Here is a 20,163-nt window from a genome sequence, read left to right on the forward strand (position 1 = left end):
TGTTTTGTCCGTGGGTGTCCATTCAGAGCACAGCAGTATGTACCGCCAATGGTTTACCTCCACTGAATGTCCGCCATTGTGATTCGTGGGTCATAATGTGGTGGGCGTTGTTCTGTTGGCTTAACGGTGTGGCTTTTGATACTGCCACTTTATCACTGACCTTTGGGGTGGCGGATTTGTGTCTGTGGCTGTATTCTGTTGGATTGGTGTGTGTGTCATAATATGGTGAACGGATATCAGCCACCGCCGCGGTAAGTTGGCCTCCGTCAGCGTGGCAGTCAGCGGGATTTACTGTCAATGTCACAATGAGGGCTTCCAGCTCGATCTCGGAAGAGAAATGCTTTTGTATTTCTCTTCTGACCCAGAGGTGGGTTGGGAGAGACAAGAAAGGAAAAACCTTTCCTATCTTGTCTCTATCATACTTACAATAAAGGGGAGCAGCCCCTTGGGCAAGGCCGCTTCCCAGGGGACCAAATTATTATTAGGCCATTTCTGCCCCCCCGGGGGCATTTCGGCCTAATATAATTAGGCCGATCTGCCCCCGGGGGGGGCAGAAAACCACTAGACACCACGGATAAAACCACTAGACACCAGGGATAAATGTGCAGGTTTGGTACATTTCCTTGGTCCCTGCTGAGCCGGAGGCCAAAATCTACAGCTAGGCACGTCAGATTTCAATGTAAAAATTTGATGTGTCCATGTTGCGTTTCCTGTCGCGAGCATTAGGCCTTCCCATGCAAGTGAGGTACCATTTTTATAGGGAGAATTGGTGAAACACAGAATAGCAAAACAAGTGTTATTGACCCTTGTCTTTCTCTAAAGTTTTCTCTTCCAAATTTAAAATAGCGTGTAAAAAAGATGTCTATTTGAGAAATGACCTGTAATTCACATGCTAGTATGGGTGGCCCGGAATTCAGAGATGTGCAAGTAACCACTGCTTCTCAACACCTTATCTTGTGCCCATTTTGTAAATGCAAAGGTTTTCTTGATACCTATTTTTCACTCTTTATATTTCAGCAAATGAATCGCTGTATACCCGGTATAGAATGAAAACCCATTGCAAGGTGCAGCTGATTTATTGGCTTTGAGTACCTAGGGTTCTTGATGAACTTACAAGCCCTATGTATCCCCGAAACCAGAAGAGTCCAGCAGACATAACGGTATATTGTTTTAAAAAATCTGACATCGCAGGAAAAGGTTACAGAGTAAAACTTAGAGAAAAATTGATGTTTTTTTACCTCAATTTCAATATTTTTTAAATTTCAGCTGTTACTTTCTGTAGGAAACCTTTGTAGGATCTACACAAATTACCCATTGATGAATTCCGAATTTTGTCTACTTTTCAGAAATGTTTAGCTTTCTAGGATCCAGGATTGATTTCACACCCATTTTAGTCACTAACTGGAAGGAGGCTGAAAGCACAAAAAAATCCTAAAAATGGGGTATGTCCCAGAGAAATGCCAAAATTGTGTTGAAAAATTGGGTTTTCTGATTTACGTCTGCCTGTTCCTGAAAGCTGGGAAGCTGGTGATTTTGGCACCGCAAACCTTTGTTGATGCCATGTTCAGGGAAAAAAATCAACAACCCTTCTTCTGCAGCCCTTTTTTCCCTTTTTTTAAAAAACAAACAAAATTTTCGCTGTATTTTGGCTAATTTATTGGTATCCTTCAGGGGAACCCACAAGCTCTGGGTACCTCTAAAATCCCTAGGATGTTGGAGAAAAGGACGTACATTCGGTACGGGTAGCTTATGTGGGCAAAAAGGTATGAGGGTTTTAGTGCAAACTGCCCCAAATAGCCCAAAAAAGGCCTGGCACCTGAGGGGGAAAAGGCCTGGCACCGAAGGGGTTAAAATGAGATCATTAACGACAACACTGTGCATGGCAGGAGTACAAGTTATAGTTACTTTAGGGCTTGAGTTATAATCACTGGAGAAAACTATGTTGAGTGAATTTCTTTGGTTTTGTTTGTTTAAATAGAACATTTTCAACTGACATTTTCACCAAACTTTAACCTACCATTAACCTTTGTTTTTTGCAGTGAAATATATGTACGTATATCAGTAAACAATGGAAAAAGGAGCAAATATGTAATCGGCCTCTTCTATTAAGTGGAGTGAAATGACTGAAATGCAAACTGCTTGTCCAAAACAGTGATAGTTGGCTCATTGAAGTGGTAGTAGGCATGGAAACAAAAACGAAATGGCCACCAAACACATGCAGACACACTCACTTGCGCCATAACATAGTGGTCTTCGCATGGCCAGAAAAAAAAGAGGCATACCAAACAAACATACGTACACTCACTGGCTATCCAAATGGCCACTGTTGCATGGCCAGCAAAGAAAGAGTCAGGGAGACCAAAAAACACATGGCTGCCTATGGCGAACACTCACACTGGCTGGACAAAATGGCCCCTGTCGCACGGCTAGCAAGGAAGGAGGCATGGAGAACAAAGTTGCCCCGTCCTGCCAGGATTATCTCCCCTCACCCTAAAAAAATATTGTAGCATTGCATAGAAAGGATTGTGATACATTGTTTACCCAAAATGTGCCTGGTCACACACACAGAAATTCCCTGTACCAATCACCATTAAATCAGTAATCCTAAACATGAAAATTAAATTAACTTGTAACATTTCCAAAACACAAATGGCCCAACACTTTTACCAGACCCCCAAAAAATACCCATCCAAAATTCTTTTACATACTGCAGTAAAAGTAAAACACAATATCTACCATTTCATCCACACACAAACTCACAGAAAATGGTGAACAGGCTCTTGAGAAGAAGGCATTTGACAACAAACGAAGATGCCTGACAACGGGGACCTGGCTTCCATGAGCCACCGACCCTCGCCAAAAACAGGCACATGCAGACAAAAAATAACCTAAATTTTCCATTTAATACAAGACTCTAAGGCCCTCATTATGACATTGGCGGTAAATTCCGAATACTGCTATGGTGACGGCCGTCAACCTACCGCTGTGGAGGCTAACATCCGTCCGTCAGATTATGACATACACACACAAAGCCGACAGAAACCAGCCACAACCACAAATCCGCCAGACCCAATGAACGTGATAAACTGTTGGAACTAGCACTCATACTGTTAGTCCACCAAAACAACGCCCTCCAAATAATGACCCATGAATCGCCACAGTGGACATTCAATGGTGGTAAACCATTGGCGGTGAACACCACCACGGCGGAAATGGCAACCTAAAAACAAGACAACATTGGCCAGTCCAAAATACACACACCTGACACAAATACACCCACCCACCAACAGCACTATAAAACACCCCCCCACATCACACACAAACCTTTGCAAACATGAGAAGACCGCTACACCTTGCCAGGCCAATCCCAGAGATAACTGCACACACACATCACAACTGCCCATTCATCTATCACGCACCACACACCACACACCCTACCACATCACTCATCACCCTTTGCACACCACACACACCACACAACACCCATGTCCCCACAAAGACACCCCCTTTTCAGTGATGAGGAGTTGAGGGGTATCGTGGAGGAAATAGCCAGGGTAGAGCCATAGCTGTTTGGAGCACATGTAGAGCAGATCTCCATTGTGAGGAAGATGGAGCTATGGTGAAGGATCATGAACAGGGTGAACGCTGTGGGAACAAACCCATGCACAAGGAACAACATAAGAAAGAGGTGGAATGAGGTACGGGGGAAGGTGCATTCCATTCCAGCAAGGCACTAGCTCGTCATCAGGAGGACTGGCGTTGGATTCCCACCTCCTCCCCAACAGTTGACAGCATGGGAGGAGAAAGTCTTGGTAATACTGCATCCTGACGGACTCATTGGAATACCCAGAGGACTGGACACTGGTGAGTCACCATTACAACCTAACACAACCGATCCTACATTTCATGTCACCCCTTCACCCTGACTTCCTTCACCCCACTCCATCCCACACAGTGCACCACCCCAAGTACCACACCTAAATGTCTACCCCTGCATGCCATGCACTCTGCAAGCACTGCATGCACACCCACCAGCAATGCATGGGCAGAATGTAGAACTACCAATCCCACAATCCATCACCACACACCAAAGGTGGGAGGACAACAGCAATATTACTGGGAAAGTAGAAATGCAGAATATGTGACAGACACTTACCCTAACTAATCACTTAGATCTACACAGGTGCACCAGCCAATGTCAGCGGTGGGGAGGTGCCACAAAAAACCCAGTCCCCCAACAGTAGTTGCCCTCAGTGATGACAGCAACTCTGGAGGACTAGATCTGGATGAACTCCGTGGCCCATCTGGGACCACAGGTCATTCGGCTACCACATCCGACAGCCAGTTCACCACACGTGCCCTCCCGAGACATAAACACCACAACAGCCAGCCAATGCCCCCAAACCTCTGTCCCCAGGACACGTCAATTAGTAGTGTGCCCACCTGCACAGGGACCCGAGTCCACACCACACAGGCAAGATGATTAAGGTCCTGGTGTAAGTGGGAGTGGGCACACTAGTCAGGGGACACAGGGACGGGGGTTAGGGACAGTCGTAGGACAGCTGTGCGCCAGGCAGGAGGCAAGGTCAAGAGAACCGACTGCCCAGGAGGCACTCACAAATGTCCTGGGGGCATACCAACAATCCCTGTCAGGTGATCACCATCATGTAGGAGAACCAGCAGCTGCAGGGGGACCACCACCCGGAGGTCATGCAACAATTGCAGGCCTTCAATACCACTGTGGCCTCCATTGCAGTGCTGCTGAGTGATATGGTGAACATCATGAGTGAGTACACAACACACCAGCGGGCCCCTTCCACCAGCCAGTGTACTGACCAGCCCTCCACATCTGGTACAGCTAGTGGACAGGTGGCCCTGCCACAGGACTCACAGGCCACCACCACCACTCCCCCTGCAGAAGGTGAACCACCCCGCAAACATTCCCTGCGACCCAGACAGACGCCAGAGACAGTTGCCAAGACCAAGACCACCACCACCACCAGGAAATGAGCCCCTATAGGAGGTCCCATTTGTGTTCCACTGATTCAGCTTGTTCACTTTAGACTGCCATTGCTCATCTACCTAATGTCCCATGGACACAGGACCTGTGTTACAAACAGACTGGGCCACCAAACTGGACTTTTCCCACCCATCACCCCACTCTATTGCACTTTCCATTGTTTTTGTGTAAGTCAAATAAACACCCTTGAACACAACTAGAGTAATAGTGCTTTATCAGTAAGAAATGTGCAATGTATTGAACTGTATTGAACTGTATTATCCTGTGCAAATGTCATGTAATGTGCTCATCCATCCAACAAATGTGTTCCAGCAGTCTGTAGACGTCAGATCTGTACATTGTTGTGACAGCCAATTGTGATGCAAAGGTAGTTACTGGCACAGCACAACAGCCACACAGCATATTACTAAAATGGAGACATGTATAGATCAACAGTCGTACCTGAGTGTCATTGGAAGTACTGCTGAATGATATGTGTCCTTTTGTCCATATCCTCCTCTTCTTCCGCCTCCTTACCATCCTCAGTGTCCACTGCTGCCACAGGTGCATTGTCACCCTCTTCCTCCTGCAGATAGGGCATATGGCGTCTGAGGGACAAATTGTGCAGCATGCAGCAGACCACTACGACCTGGCAGACCTTCTCAGGGGAGTGGCATAGGGATCCACCTGTCAAATGGAGGCACCTGAACCTGGCTTTCAGGAGACCGAAAGTGCATTCCGCAATCCTTCTGGTACGCCGATGTGCATCATTGTACCGATTTTCAGCCCCTGTTCTTGGATTCCTAACTGGGGTCAACAGCCAGGACAGGTTTGGGTAGCAGGAGTCACCTGGAAGAAGTGGGGGACACACATTAGCCATGCACAATAGCGTGGGGTATGACTCCAATGGGCATACACTGACATACATTTGGGTGGGGACTCAAGCTCATCTATAAGCCACACTCTGTGCCTCTGTAGTCGTGACATCGCCTGTGGGATGCTGCTATTCCTCAACACATAGGCATCATGCACAGATCCAGGATACTTGGCAGTGACGTGGGAGATGTACTGGTCAGCAAGGCACACCATCTGGACATTGAGAGACACCTGTTCATTTGCCCTGAGAGGGACTAAGGCAATATGGGTCCCATCACTGGCCCCAATCACATGTATGCATCCCATTGCGTAGAATCCATCCTTCACAGTGGGAACATCATCAATCTGGGGGAATGCGATGTGGCTGCTGTGTTTGAGCAAGGCAGCCAAAACCCTTCCAAGCAAGTTCGCGAACATTGGCTTTGACATTCCTGCAGCCAAGCCCACAGTCACCTGGAAGGAACCAGTTGCCAGGAAATGGAGCACTGACAGTACCTGCACAAGAGGTGGAATTGCTGTGGTGCTACGGACAGCAGGTATCAGATCAGGCTCCAATTGTGCACACAGCTCTGTGATTGTGGCCCTGTCCAGACGATAGGTGAATATGATGTGCCGGTCCTCCAGTGTAGCCAAGTCCCAAGGGGTCTGTACACTGGTGCTTGCCTCCTCTTCCTGCTATTCCTTCCGAACTAGTTGGTATATAAGTGAGCCAAAAGTAATAAGGGTGTGACAACAGGACCTATGGACATACAACATATGTATGCAGGACATCAGATTTGTCCAGGTGTGTACAGTAGACTCCAATGACGCACATATAAATTCAAAACATGAGTATCAGCAGTAGGAAATGTCAACCGCCTTTCCTGTATGCAGGGACAGGTGGAAGTGACCGCACTCCACCGGCGTTGGCCTAATGGCGGTAGGCGTTCTGCACCACCGTGCTATTCCTCATTGTCTATCATGGGGCTCTATGGAGTACAGGAACCAATGATGATGGTGGTGACAGTGTTCACCGCCGTGGATGTGACAGCCATTTTCTTTCTACAACTTCACTTGATTCCTGACTTCCCATGGTGATACATTTCCACTGCGTGTGCTGCTGTGACCTGTGCCTGGAACCTGCCATGGCCCGTGCCGCAGGGTAAAGGGCCCCAGCCTACACATTGGAGGAGTTGGAGAAGCTCGTGAAGGGGGTCCTACCCCTGTATGGGCAGTTGTATGGGCCCCTAGACCAACAGGTGAGTGCATCATGGGTATGTTGCATGCCACATGGCTGCATGTAGATTTATGTGTGTGCTAGCAGTGTGTCATTTGGGGGGCTATGGCTGCAGGCAGTATGAATGCAGAGGTATGGGTCATATGTGTGCTTGATGAGGGGCAAATGCATTATGTAAGCCATTTGTGTGACAAACTGGATTTTATGGTTTATGATGTCCTTCTGTCTGTGTTTCATCTGCAGGCCAGCGCCCATCAGAAGAAAGTGGTGTGGCATGACATCGCCAAGGACGTGCGGACCCTGGGGGTCCATAGCCAGTGGAGCACCCACTGCAGGAAATGGTGAGAGACACTGGGCCTGAATGAGGGAGGGGTGCCTGTCGGAGCCGGACTCCCCTAATGGCCTACATACTGGCGGTGGCAAATCCTGAGTTGGATGGGGCTTGAGGGTAGCACAGCAGCACAGCACAGCAACCACAAGGGGGTGGGAACAGAGTGTGTGATATTCATTTTTTGTTGCCTGTCATGGGATTTGGGTGCAAGGTTCTAGTCAGTGCCCCAATATGCCGGTTTAGCCATTCCTGCATGGTCCTGCTTAGCTCTGTAATGTGTTATGCATTTCTGGGATTGCTAGTTAGCTAGCATGCCATGGCAGACAGGGCTTAGTTGTTCCCAGTAGGTGTGCAGATGGTAGTGTTTGGGTTCCTTCCTGCTGTAGTACCTAGGCAATGGTTTGTCACTGTGGTCCATATTGCCCAATGGAATTCCCACGGAGTGACTGTGAAGTGTACGCCATTTGTGCTGTTGTTGCTTGGATTGACCCTGTGCTCCCTTTCTTTCTACCCCACCCTCTCCCCATTTGTCATCTTGTCCATGTGTGCATTAGCATCATCTGTCAAAGGAGCCGGAGCACCGGCGAGTGAGGGAGCTGCAGCCCAGGGGACCCAGGAGTCCACTGATGCCGAGGGCACCAGTGGGTTGGAGGGCAAGGGGAGCACCACGGGGGAGACTGGAGCTAATACTACTGAATCAGATTTCTCCTCCGATGGAAGCTCCATGGTGGTAGTGGAGCCCTCGGGGACCACCCCAGTTACAAGATCTTCTGCCACCCCTGTACCATCACCACCCTCCTAGTAGGGCAGTCAACCATAGTGAATGCCATCCAGGGGCTGGCATCCCAGATGCAACAATGTAATGCCTTCCTGGAGGGCATTCACAGAGGCGTTGTGGCCCCACAGAGATCATTTCAGGCTCTGACTTCCTCTCTGACGGCAGCCAGTGTCCCTGTTTCTTCTGTTCCCCCCTCCAACCACCTCTTCCCAGTCCCTGTCTCTTCTCCCTTAACCCATCCCACGCACACATTCTGACAAGCATGCACCCAAAACAGCAGACAGGACTTGCAAAAACACAGGCACCACACTTCACTCCACAAGCACACACAGCCAACACATGGATGCACACACAACAGCCACTTCCTCCACTGTCTTCCCATCCTCCTCTTCCCTCAAAGTCACATCAGCACTCACACCTGCATGCACTGCATCAACAGTCGCAGATCCTGCCACCTGTACAACCTTGCCCACAGTCACCACAACAGCAGACCCGCAGACATGTACCCCAAACACTACATGCGCAATCACCACCACCACCATCACCACCTCATGCAGCATACCCACCTCGCTTGCAGACACCACCACAACATACATCCACACATCCTGTGTTGTCATCCCCCACCCTGTCTGCCCCCCTCCAATGACACATAAATGCTCCCACTCAAATACCCAATGGCGATCCACCTCACACACGGACGCTGTCCATGCACCTGCACTGAAGTCTGGCAAACCTCCTCCTCCTACAACCACTTCCTCTACTTCCACTCCCATTCTCCCCCCCACACCCCACTGGTCCTAAGAAGCTGTTCTTTTCTTGCCTTGACATCTTCCCTACCCCACACCCCTTCCTGCCCATAAGAAGTCCCCTCCCCCAGCCCAGTCCCTCCACCTCTCCTTCCACTACTGTTCATCCCCCTCATCGTTCCCCCACCACTAAGGGGAACAAGAGTGGCATTCTGGCCCCCCGTCCCAAGGCCATTCCTCTGCCCCCAACCCAAAGGGCAAGGATCCTCCCCCTCTCAAACCCAAGCCCAAGGACCCCTCCTCCCAAGAAACCACCCCTCGAGCCCCCCACCCCTCCGCCCACTGTGGTGCCTGCCTGCCATCTCCATGATGCCCCTGCCCAGTGGAGTGCCTAGGTTGTCAGGAGTCAAGTTGGGCCTTGGACATTGCCTTGTGGCCATTTGCGAACTTTGGACTGGCCAATGGCTCTGCCTGTAAATATGTAAATATTTATTTATTTGAATTTACGCTCATTATCCAACATGATTACAATGGTTGGACCAGAGGTATGTGTCCTAGCTTTCTTTGCTCCTGGGTTCTGATGCTGTCGATTTACTCTGAAGATTGTTCTGGGTGTGTGGTGTGTCTGTATGGTGTGTGTTGTGCGTGTGTGTGTGTCACTCCCCCCTCCCTCTCTTGTGTGCTAGGCGGCTGTACTCACCATCATCGTCTTTGTCAGCTTTGGTGCTCCAGGATGACCATCACCTGATACAGCAACGGGAAGACTTCCAGTTCCGGTTCCATGGCCGCTGCGGACTCCTCTGTGTCCCTGGAGGTGAGTGTCTCCTTTTATATGATGTGTTTCTGCCAGGCTTTTGGTGGCGGTGATAATGCCCTGGAAATCCTGGTGGTCTGCTATGTCATAATAGGGTGGGCAGATCCTTGTCTTCCGCCTGCCTGTAGGTGGCTACCCCCGTGGTCAGTGGTCGTACCGCACTGATGGTTGGGGTAGTACATTGGCTGTACATGGGAGGGATCACCACCATGATCATAATTTAGCAGTCATTACAGCCAGCCTGGCGACTGTACTACCGCTATAGCCGGCATGGTGGTCACCTGACTGCCAATGTCATAATGAGGGCCTAAATGTATAAAAAACATAGCATAGCATCATGGAGAATATGACAAGTACATCAAAATCACACTCAACGACTCGTCTAGGACTTACTACGCCCCAAACAGGAAACAAACAGTGCTATAGTAAAATGATATACAACTCAGTATACGACTCGTAAAAAAATAAAAAAATAAAGAACATTGTATATTTAACCCCAGACCTCCACCATCCAAAAATGTGCAAACATTTTGCTTAAAAAAGTTAATCCCACATGGGCTCCTACTCACTAACAAAAATACATAACAAAAAAGCACAAAATAGAACAAAAATATTAGTGCTTGTCCTCCCACAAAAACAAGCAAACCTTTTCCAAAGTGCTGCATTGAACGTACTTGCATTTTCCCAAAAAGTGAAGATTCCAAGTGTATGGATGCATCAAAGTTTACAAGCAAAAAGAAAGTGATGCTTTCCCTCCAAAATACAAATTAAAAAAAGGACCAAGGGCTAAACAAAGCATTGAGGGAGACTTCTGAGCAGAAAGAGTAAGTTCCTACTATATATACACAGTAGTCTCTCAGTCTCTATTAACTTTTTTGCTGTTTAAAAATGTTTTTAGTGCTCAAAAATTCCTGAATGGTCCATTTGGGTAAAAATTCAACTCAAACATGTAATTTTGAGTTGATTTAATTGCTGATTGCATTCAAAGCATTGCCGTTCGTAACTGGATTTATAGTTTGGTGTTCAAAAATTACCTGAATGGTCAACCCTTATTAAGGAACTGCAGCTCATGTTTATGTGGATACCACTCACATTTTATGATGAGCTGTTTCCTAACATCTAGTGGTATAATTTCTCAGAAGACTTGTTACGTGACTCCGTGTTATGGTGTAATTTCAGTAATTACTCAAACATTTCATAATACTGGCATAATAAAAATATTTCCCAGGCCTAATTATTTCCCTATGAGTTTCTGAGTAAGTCTGTAGTTTTATAAAAGAAATTCCACATTTAAGTTTTATATGAGGTGGATCTAGAAGAAAATCCTTAAAATCCATTCCTACACTAATTCTTGACAGGTGCTCCTTCACAGACACTGGGCTAGAACGTGGTAGTTACCTTGTAGTGAATCCTAGTTTGTTTTAATGGGATAACAGGAGTTAGCTTAGCCTTTAGCTTGCAAACTCAGGCCCCCGTCACCTACTGACTTTTAACCTACTTAGCTTGCTCTGTCTTAGACCATTTATTTAATTAATTCTTCTAAGATGGCCTTATTTATAGTTACACCCTTTTGTTTAGAGTTATGTTATCGGTGTCACCGTGCTAAGGTGTCAACTCATGCAACAAGATAAACAAACTGTAGGTGCTCACATTAGAAATTCCGTCCCAAGCATGCAGTGTTATCTGTTGTGTTGGAACAACCTACGTCAGAGGTCCAAGTAGATCTGTATAAATGCCTCACTCTTTAGACAGATAATCAGAGGGATTCCGACCAGATGCCATTGCTGCTATCGATGCTGCACGTCACCTTGACACTGACCCGGACTTTGTGTTTCTTCGGAGTCTGAGCACAAGACCTCATTCCAAGGTAAAAAGGGTTGGGGGCTCCTTCCAGGGACATGACATTGGCAGATTAGGTTTAACATACCCAGCTCTCTTCTAGGTAGAAAGTTAGGCCTATTATGATAGGGTACTAGGACATATTACACACTCTGGCCCTTTACAACATTGGGAGTAAGTGCAGCTTACCGCCATCCTCACTGCCGTCAACATACCGCGACCGTGGTGGTATACTGCTCCCCATATTATGACCCACACATAGAAACCCGCCACTGTACAGACACAAACACAGGTCCACCAGCCCAAAGGTCAGTGATAAACCTGCAGTACCAAAACCCACACCGTTACGCCAAGAGAAATACGCCCACAGCATCATGACCCACGAATCACCACAGCGGCCATTCAACCGCTGTAATCCAGTAGCGGTACTCACCGCCGCACTCAAAATACACACAAACTAACAAAACCACACCACATTGGACAATTCAAAATACACACACCTGATACACATACACACACCACACCCACACACCCACAACACTATAAAACACACACCCACACTACCCACAACCCTTTACAACCCAAATGTTCTGGCAAGTGAGAGAGACAAGCCAGGAGCATCCACTGAATCTGAGCCACAAAACACCATCACCCATACGCCATCCACTCACCTCACAGCACACACCCCAACACATCACCCCACACACCCTCACACATATCACTCACACTACACCCATGGCACCACAAAGACACCCAAGGTTCTCAGAGGAGGAGCTAAGGGTCATGGTGGAGGAAATCATCCGGGTAGAGCCACAGCTGTTCGTATCACAGGTGCAGCAGACATCCATTGCAAGGAAGATGGAGCTATGGTGGAGAGTCGTGGACAGGGTCAACGCCGTGGGACTGCACCCAAGAACAAGGGATGACATCAGGAAGAGGTGGAACGACCTACGGGGGAAGGTGAGGTCCGTGGTTGCAAGACACCAGATAGCTCTACAGATGACTGGTGGTGGACCACCACCTCCTCCCCCACAACAAACAACATGGGAGGTGCAAGTCTTGGCGATTATGCATCCTGAGGGCCTGGCAGGAGTAGCAGGAGGACTGGACTCTGGTAAGTCAAATCTCTCACCCCCCTACCTGCATGCCATCACACACAACAACCCCTACCCTAACCCCATCACCCCACCACCTCACACATACCCCACCATCACAACCCACCCATCCCAATACCAATCCCTGCATGCAATAACAATGCATGGACCCTGGGGGTGTGGTTAACATGGTGGCCAGAGCAGACGTGTGATCTGAGCTCCGCTCAAGGCCCACCATTAATCGTCGAAATACTGGGGTCCCTGCAGCCGTCAATAACTAAAATCGGCTGCGCAAGGACAGTGTGAGTATCTGGCGATGATCGGCGCCTGAAACAAGAACTGAGACGACTCAGGGGGACAGCGCTGCACAGTCCCCCGTGCGAGCCTGGACGAGTGAGGTAAGGCCTAGCCTTCACCCGACGTGGCCTAGCAGCGGATGCAATGCCGGTTCTTCGGAGGACCGCACCGGTCCGCTGAGAAGAGGTGAGGCGGGACGACGCCCCCCCCGGAGGCAGGTACGACCTCTCCCTCTAGGGGTCGGGGCGCATCGGTGGTGGCCCTCCCGTGCGACGGGGGACGTGCTTGGTACACAGTCGGGTCTTGTGCCGCATGGGACATCCGAAATAAGGATAAAAGAGACTTACCCCCTAGACGCCCTGCAACGCATGCGATTGCCTAAGGGTGCGGCCCCCTCGCGACTGACAGACAAGATGACGCTGCGGCCCATTGCGGCGCGAGTACGGCCCTCCCAACGAGGACAGAGCTGGTGCTGCCCTCCGGATGTGGTAACTGGAGGGGGGCACGAACATAATAGTGGCTGTAGCTGCAGACCGCGATCGATACGGCGAGATAAGAAGGCGGAGGGGAGCCCCTTTGACATTTTCCCCTGTGGTGAGCCGGTTATGCGGAGTGGAAGAAAGAGGAGTACCGGAGGGAAATAAAGAAAGAAGGAAAATAAGTGAAAATAGCAAGAAGGAAAACGAGAGGAAGTAGGAAAAGAGAGATTAACCAGGAAAATAGAACAAGAGAAAAAAAACAAAAAAAAAACAACAACAGTGGAGGGATAAAGGGGCGGCAAAATAAATAAATAAATAAGACAGAGAAAATAGAAGGGCCTTGTGAGCAAACCCGGCAAACTCCCTCAGAAAACTTTAGCTAATCATGACCACACAATGCCCTAGGCTCTATCTAAACTTCAACACCATAGCTTAACACGCAGAAATCCAGAGGACAGGTACGGAGAGAGGAAGAGCAACAAAAGAAACAAGACAAAGCTAAAGCAAATTCAGTAGCGTACCACGTCACGCAAACCAACTACAACACACAGAAGTACCAGATCAACCGTCGCTTGGCACAATAAAAAACGCTACCATGGTGCGAATAAATATGGGCAAATCAAAACTTCCGAAAACACATCCAAATGCAGAAACTGAGACAACACACCTCGTAGGAGAAATGGGCACTCAAACTGACGCCTTACGAAAGATGTCTGAAACATTGGCCGCTCACTCTACACAATTCACCAAAGTGCTACAAGCGGTATTAGACACAAAGACCTCATTAGAAGGAAAAACAGATTCAGTGGTATTGGAAGTCAACCTTCTTCGCACCGATCAGCGGAAGCTGGCGGAGAGAATCACCATCACTGAGTCGGCACTCGAAACGGCCCAACTAGCAATAACCGAGATGAAAGCTCTAATCCAATGTATGGAAAACAATAGCATCACTACAACGCAGAGCTGAGGACACTGAGAGCCGATCACGTAGGAATAATGTAAGGTTCTTAGGGGTCCCTGAATGACTAGAACTTCAGAACGCTGAGCATTACCTGGAGAGATGGCTCAGAGATACAGTACTACCTCAAACCATCTCACAAACACTAGTAATAGAACGCGCACACAGAGCCCCGGGTGGACCGCCCGACCGGGCCCTCCGCCCTGCCCGCTGATAGCGAGGTTCTTAAACTTTAGGGACTGGGATCGAGTATTGCAAAGCTTGCGAAACAAAAGCCCTGTTCGAACGGAGAACGCCGAGATAACAGCATGCCCTGACTACACAATGGAAGTCCAACGCAAACGTGCTACTTTCACAAGAGTGAAGCAGATTCTCCGTGACAAGAATATTGCCTACTCCCTCCTCTTCCCGGCTAGACTGAGGGTAATAGATGGCAACAGGACTCTCTTCTTTCCAACAGCAGACAAAATTGACCTAGGGCAGTTTGGGAACGACATATAAAACAATATATACAGGATGGATTATACCCTTCAGAGAATGTGCTCAGCAGATGGATACCCAGGAAGGCCAATACGAATTAACTAGCTTCAAGCGCAAGAAGAAGTTAGAAATCCGGATGACCGAGACGTGCAGCGTTACGAGATCATCCATGTGAGCCAAGGACGGTCGTTAGCCCGGACCCCCATCGACCGCGTCCCCACACCCAGTGGGGTCACCGTATGGACCTGAAGTTCAGTAATGTAAAGCATGGCACCGGTTTGGTTTCGGTTTTTGTTAATGATAATATGCCAATTCGTATATCCCAACTGTGGTCACAGATGATATGTCCAGGGGGGAGGGGACTCAGAGGGAGGATGCTAAATCGTGAAGAATCTACAATCTCTGCAGTGAAACTACCGTGCGATACAAAACTAACACTATGGCTACATACAGTATTTTAACCTGGAATGTTAGGGGGATGGCCAATATAAATAAATGCAATGGAATCTATAACTACCTCAACTGCCATAAAATTCATATAGCAACATTGCAGGAGACACACCTGAAGATCTAAAAAAATTAGCTAGGAAATGGTCAGGAAAAATATACAGCACTAACACATCGACGTACACAAGAGGTGTATTGATATGGATAGTCCCCAATGTCCCCTACACATAGTGGAATACACACAAATAGACAAAGACGGCAGATATGTTCACTTGAGAGGGGAACTGGACGGTAAACAACTGAGCATCACAGGTATATACGCACCCAATACTAAACAGACAGATTTCCTGCAGTACACTTATGCAGCACTAACATGGGACCCACTGATCCCTAGCATATGGGGAGGAGATTTCAACTGCACACCAGACACTAACATGGATAGATCATACCCCCCACTAAAAGGTGCCCCAAGCAGAAGACTGTCCCAAATGCTGCAGAACTGGATATTAGATAGAATATTAGACAATGCATGGTGGAACCTACATCCCACGGACAGAAAGTATTCCTATTGTTCCCCGGTACACCAACTACATACCCGTATAGATTTGCAATTATGCACGAGTGAACTCACAAAATTGCTAATCAAGGCAACCTACCTGGCTAAACCAATATCAGATCACTGCCCCCTAGTGTCCACGATACTACGCTGGGGCAGAACACACATGAACACGCCCACCTGGCGCTTACAGCCGTCCTTATTGCGTGACCCCCCCTTCCGAGAGGAACTATCAGAGGGCATAGACTCATACTTCAAAGCAAACACAAACACGGCATCGTCAAGAGCAATAGGATGGGACAGCCACAAAGTGGTGATAAGAGGCTTGTGCATGACCACATCAAGAGGAGTCCGTAAGACACTACGGCCCTCATTCTGACCTTGGCGGGCGGCGGAGGCCGACCGCCAAAGTCCCGCCGTCAGGTTACCGTTCCGCGGTCGAAAGACCGCGGCGGTAATTCTGACTTTCCCGCTGGGCTGGCGGGCGGTCGCCTTCAGACCGCCAGCCAGCCCAGCGGGAAAGAGGCTTCCACGATGAAGCCGGCTCGGAATCGAGCCGGCGGAGTGGAAGCTGTGCGACGGGTGCAGTTGCACCCGTCGCGTATTTCACTGTCTGCGCAGCAGACAGTGAAATACATTTAGGGGCCCTCTTACGGGGGCCCCTGCAATGCCCATGCCAGTGGCATGGGCACTGCAGGGGCCCCCAGGGGCCCCGCGACCCCCCCTACCGCCATCCGGATCTCGGCGGTCCGACCGCCGGGATCTGGATGGCGGTAGGGGGGGTCGGAATCCCCGCGGCGGTGCAGCAAGCTGCGCCGCCGCGGAGGATTCAATGGGGCCGCGGTACACTGGCGGGACCCCGCCAGTGGTGCCGGTCCGACCGCGGCTTTACCGCCGCGGTCGGAATCCCCATTGGAGCACCGCCGGCCTGTCGGCGGTGCTCCCGCGGTCCTCCGCCCTGGCGGTCAAAGACCGCCAGGGTCAGAATGACCACCTACATCTGGAATTGAGTGATATTGAGAGGGTAATGAGGGAGGCGGAGAAGATAATGGGACAGAATGGGGAGGGCACAGGAAATATGATCGAGCTGAAAAAGCAATGGGCTGAAACAGATGCGCAGTTACGGAAATACGATTACCGCCACTACACAGCACGAATACATGCTGAAGGCGACCGATCCAGCAAGTTGCTGTCCTGGCTACTAAACGACGAACAACAACACTCCACCATAAATGTCACCCGTACGGAGGAGGGCAATATAGTCAATACACAAATATAAATGAATGAGACTTTTAAACAATACTATGCAACACTATTACAAAGCAAACCCCCTCCGTCCGAACGACAAATAAGTGAATTCTTCCAGACACTCCAATTAACTAAACTGTCAGAAGAACAACTGACAGAACTAGAAATACCCATCGAACTGGACGAGATCCAACAGGAGCTGAGGCAAATGGCACATAATAAAGCCCCGGGTGGAGATGGACTCCCAGCGGAGTACTACCAGGTCTTTGCAAAGCAAACGATAACACCATATTTAGTAATTCTACAAGAAGCATTCGAAAAAGGGCACCTCCCAGAGTCGCAGCGCGAGGCAACCATAGTGGTCCTCCATAAGAAAGGATGCAACCCATTAGATGTCCGGTCCTATAGACCACTGTCACTATTAAATTCTGATTGTAAATTATTAGGGAAGGTACTAGCAAACCGTCTTCTCCCATCAATGCCAACACTAATCCACCAGGACCAATCTGGTTTCATACCTGGTCGCAGCACACATACAAATATCAGATGCCTACTACGTCTTATAACTGAAACCCCAGAGACAGATTACACAAGGACGGCGGTATCACTGGATATAGAAAAGGCATTTGACACATTGGGCTGGCCATATCTGCTGAGATCCCTAAAAAATATGGGCTTCGGCAGTACATTTATAAGATGGATAAAAACACTATCTGCAGATCTGAAAGCAAGAGTGAACATAGGCAAAATCACATCGAAGAAATTTGTAATAGGCAGAGGCACCAGACAGGGATGCCCACTGTCACCGCTGCTATTCGCAATAGTAATAGAACCATTAGCAGCACGCCTACGACAGGAGGCTCCAAAGTGGGGCATTCCTGACAGAGGGGCACATAAGGTTATATCTCTATATGCAGATGACGCGCTGATATATCTGCGCAATCGCTCGGAATCCCTATCAGACATATTGCACCTGCTAAACACATTCGCGGACATATCGGGCCTACAGGTGAATTGGGCAAAGTCATGCCTGTTCCCAATGCAATTGATCCCAGACCCCCACAGAGAAACAATTTCAACGCATAAGCTACAATGGTGCTACAGCACTTTCAAGTATTTAGGGGTACAAATCTACCACAACGAACAAGTCCTCAGAGAAGGCAACCTAGATTGAACGATCAGGGCGATAAGAAATTCAATGCCCTTTTGGTGTTCACTTCCGCTCTCACCCATGGGGAGAGTAGTTATAGCCAAAATGATCATATTGACACTTATTTTATATTATTTCTTGGCATTATCACTTAAGCTCCCCAAGAGCTACTTCGCGCCTCTATCCAGCCTGCTAACAGACTTGATATGGAACACAGGTCGCCTCTGAGTAGCCCTAGTTAAGACATACTTTCCATTAGAGAAGGGAGGGATGGGAGCACCCCAATTTGAATTATACTACGCAGCGGCACAAATGCATTGGATCATGGAATGGGCATGTAACCCAAACGGCTTGGAAGGACAAATGATAAACACCCTAATAGGACAAACGGACGTGATACACTGGCTCATTAGTCGGGACAAACCAACGCACACCGACAATATCCTACTGGGAGTGGCGGACTGGATATGGCGCCGATATGTAATGATAACAGGACGCAAACCACCATATTCATCCAAAATCCCATTACTAGCTACCCCGGGGCTAAACAATATAATACGACGATTTAAATTAACAAATAGGGTAGATAAAGGTATTAACACACTTGGCGACATATTTGAAGAAGGACATTTCTTACCATATGAAGTACTGACGGAAAGGTACAACCTGGGTAAGGGAATTTCTCACATACAAGGCACTACAACAAGTGGTGCGCGGAACATGGGACAGTAGCAGCAATGAACCTAACACCGCACCAATACTTCATGAGTTATTGACAGGGGCAGGCACATAAGCAGATATATCCTGGATATACCGTACATTACAGAACCATCCAGAGGAGGCCCAAACACAAGCAAAAAACAGATGGGGGATGGCGCTACAAATACCTCTACTCACAAAACAATGGAACATGGCACTGACAAATACAAAAGAAGTATCACTGAATACCCATTTCCGGTACACGCAACTCAAATATTTACACCAGATCTACCTTACCCCAGCAAAAATAAAACACATGTTCTCACAATCTAATCAGGAATGCCCGAAATGCGGGACACCAGAAGCAGATTTTTTACACATGACATGGAGCTGCCCACCGGTATATCGCATATGGCAGGAAGCAACAACACAAACTGCCACCTGGTCGAGGCTACCCCTCCTCCCCACTCCAGAGTCCTGCCTATTAGGAATACGAACACGAAAAGGGGCAGACAAACAAAATCACAGAAGCGCAGACCTTGCGTTTATTCTACTCAAACGCCTAATTGCAATACATTGGAAATAGCCCAGTGCACCCAACATACACCGCTGGGCACAAGAGATGATACACTGGTCTAAAGCTGAGACACACGTGCTACACACACTACGTGACAGCGGGGTGGAAATCAAAGGGGCAGATATATCGGACTACATTATAGAACAGCTGGAACAAAAAGATGATAACCGACCCCCCTGAATTGAATAATCGTTTAACCTAGGATCAGGCATGCCCGAACGCTGATTCCCTGCCAAGATCAGTCAACATGCAAATAGCAGACTCATCCCAACAACGGATCCTGGGCTACATGCCCTCCCCCTGCACCACCCCTTCTCAATATGACCCTCCCCCACCACGGGCTATTCCTCCACACAATACTGGATATAAACAGATATCACACACAAATAAAAACAACTAGTACATGGCGTTATATGTTATTAAGTTTTACATCGGTTTTTCTTTTGTTTGTCACATTTCTTTTTAACTTCGCTGCTTTATTTTTCAATTGATTGTACATTGAGCGATCTATCGACACAATATGTAAATTGCAATGATAAGTTAAATGTAATGATAAACTGCCGCAATAATGTGGAGATA

The sequence above is a fragment of the Pleurodeles waltl genome, chromosome 2_2, assembly GCF_031143425.1.
Source record: "Pleurodeles waltl isolate 20211129_DDA chromosome 2_2, aPleWal1.hap1.20221129, whole genome shotgun sequence".
In the NCBI taxonomy this organism is placed as follows: domain Eukaryota; kingdom Metazoa; phylum Chordata; class Amphibia; order Caudata; family Salamandridae; genus Pleurodeles; species Pleurodeles waltl.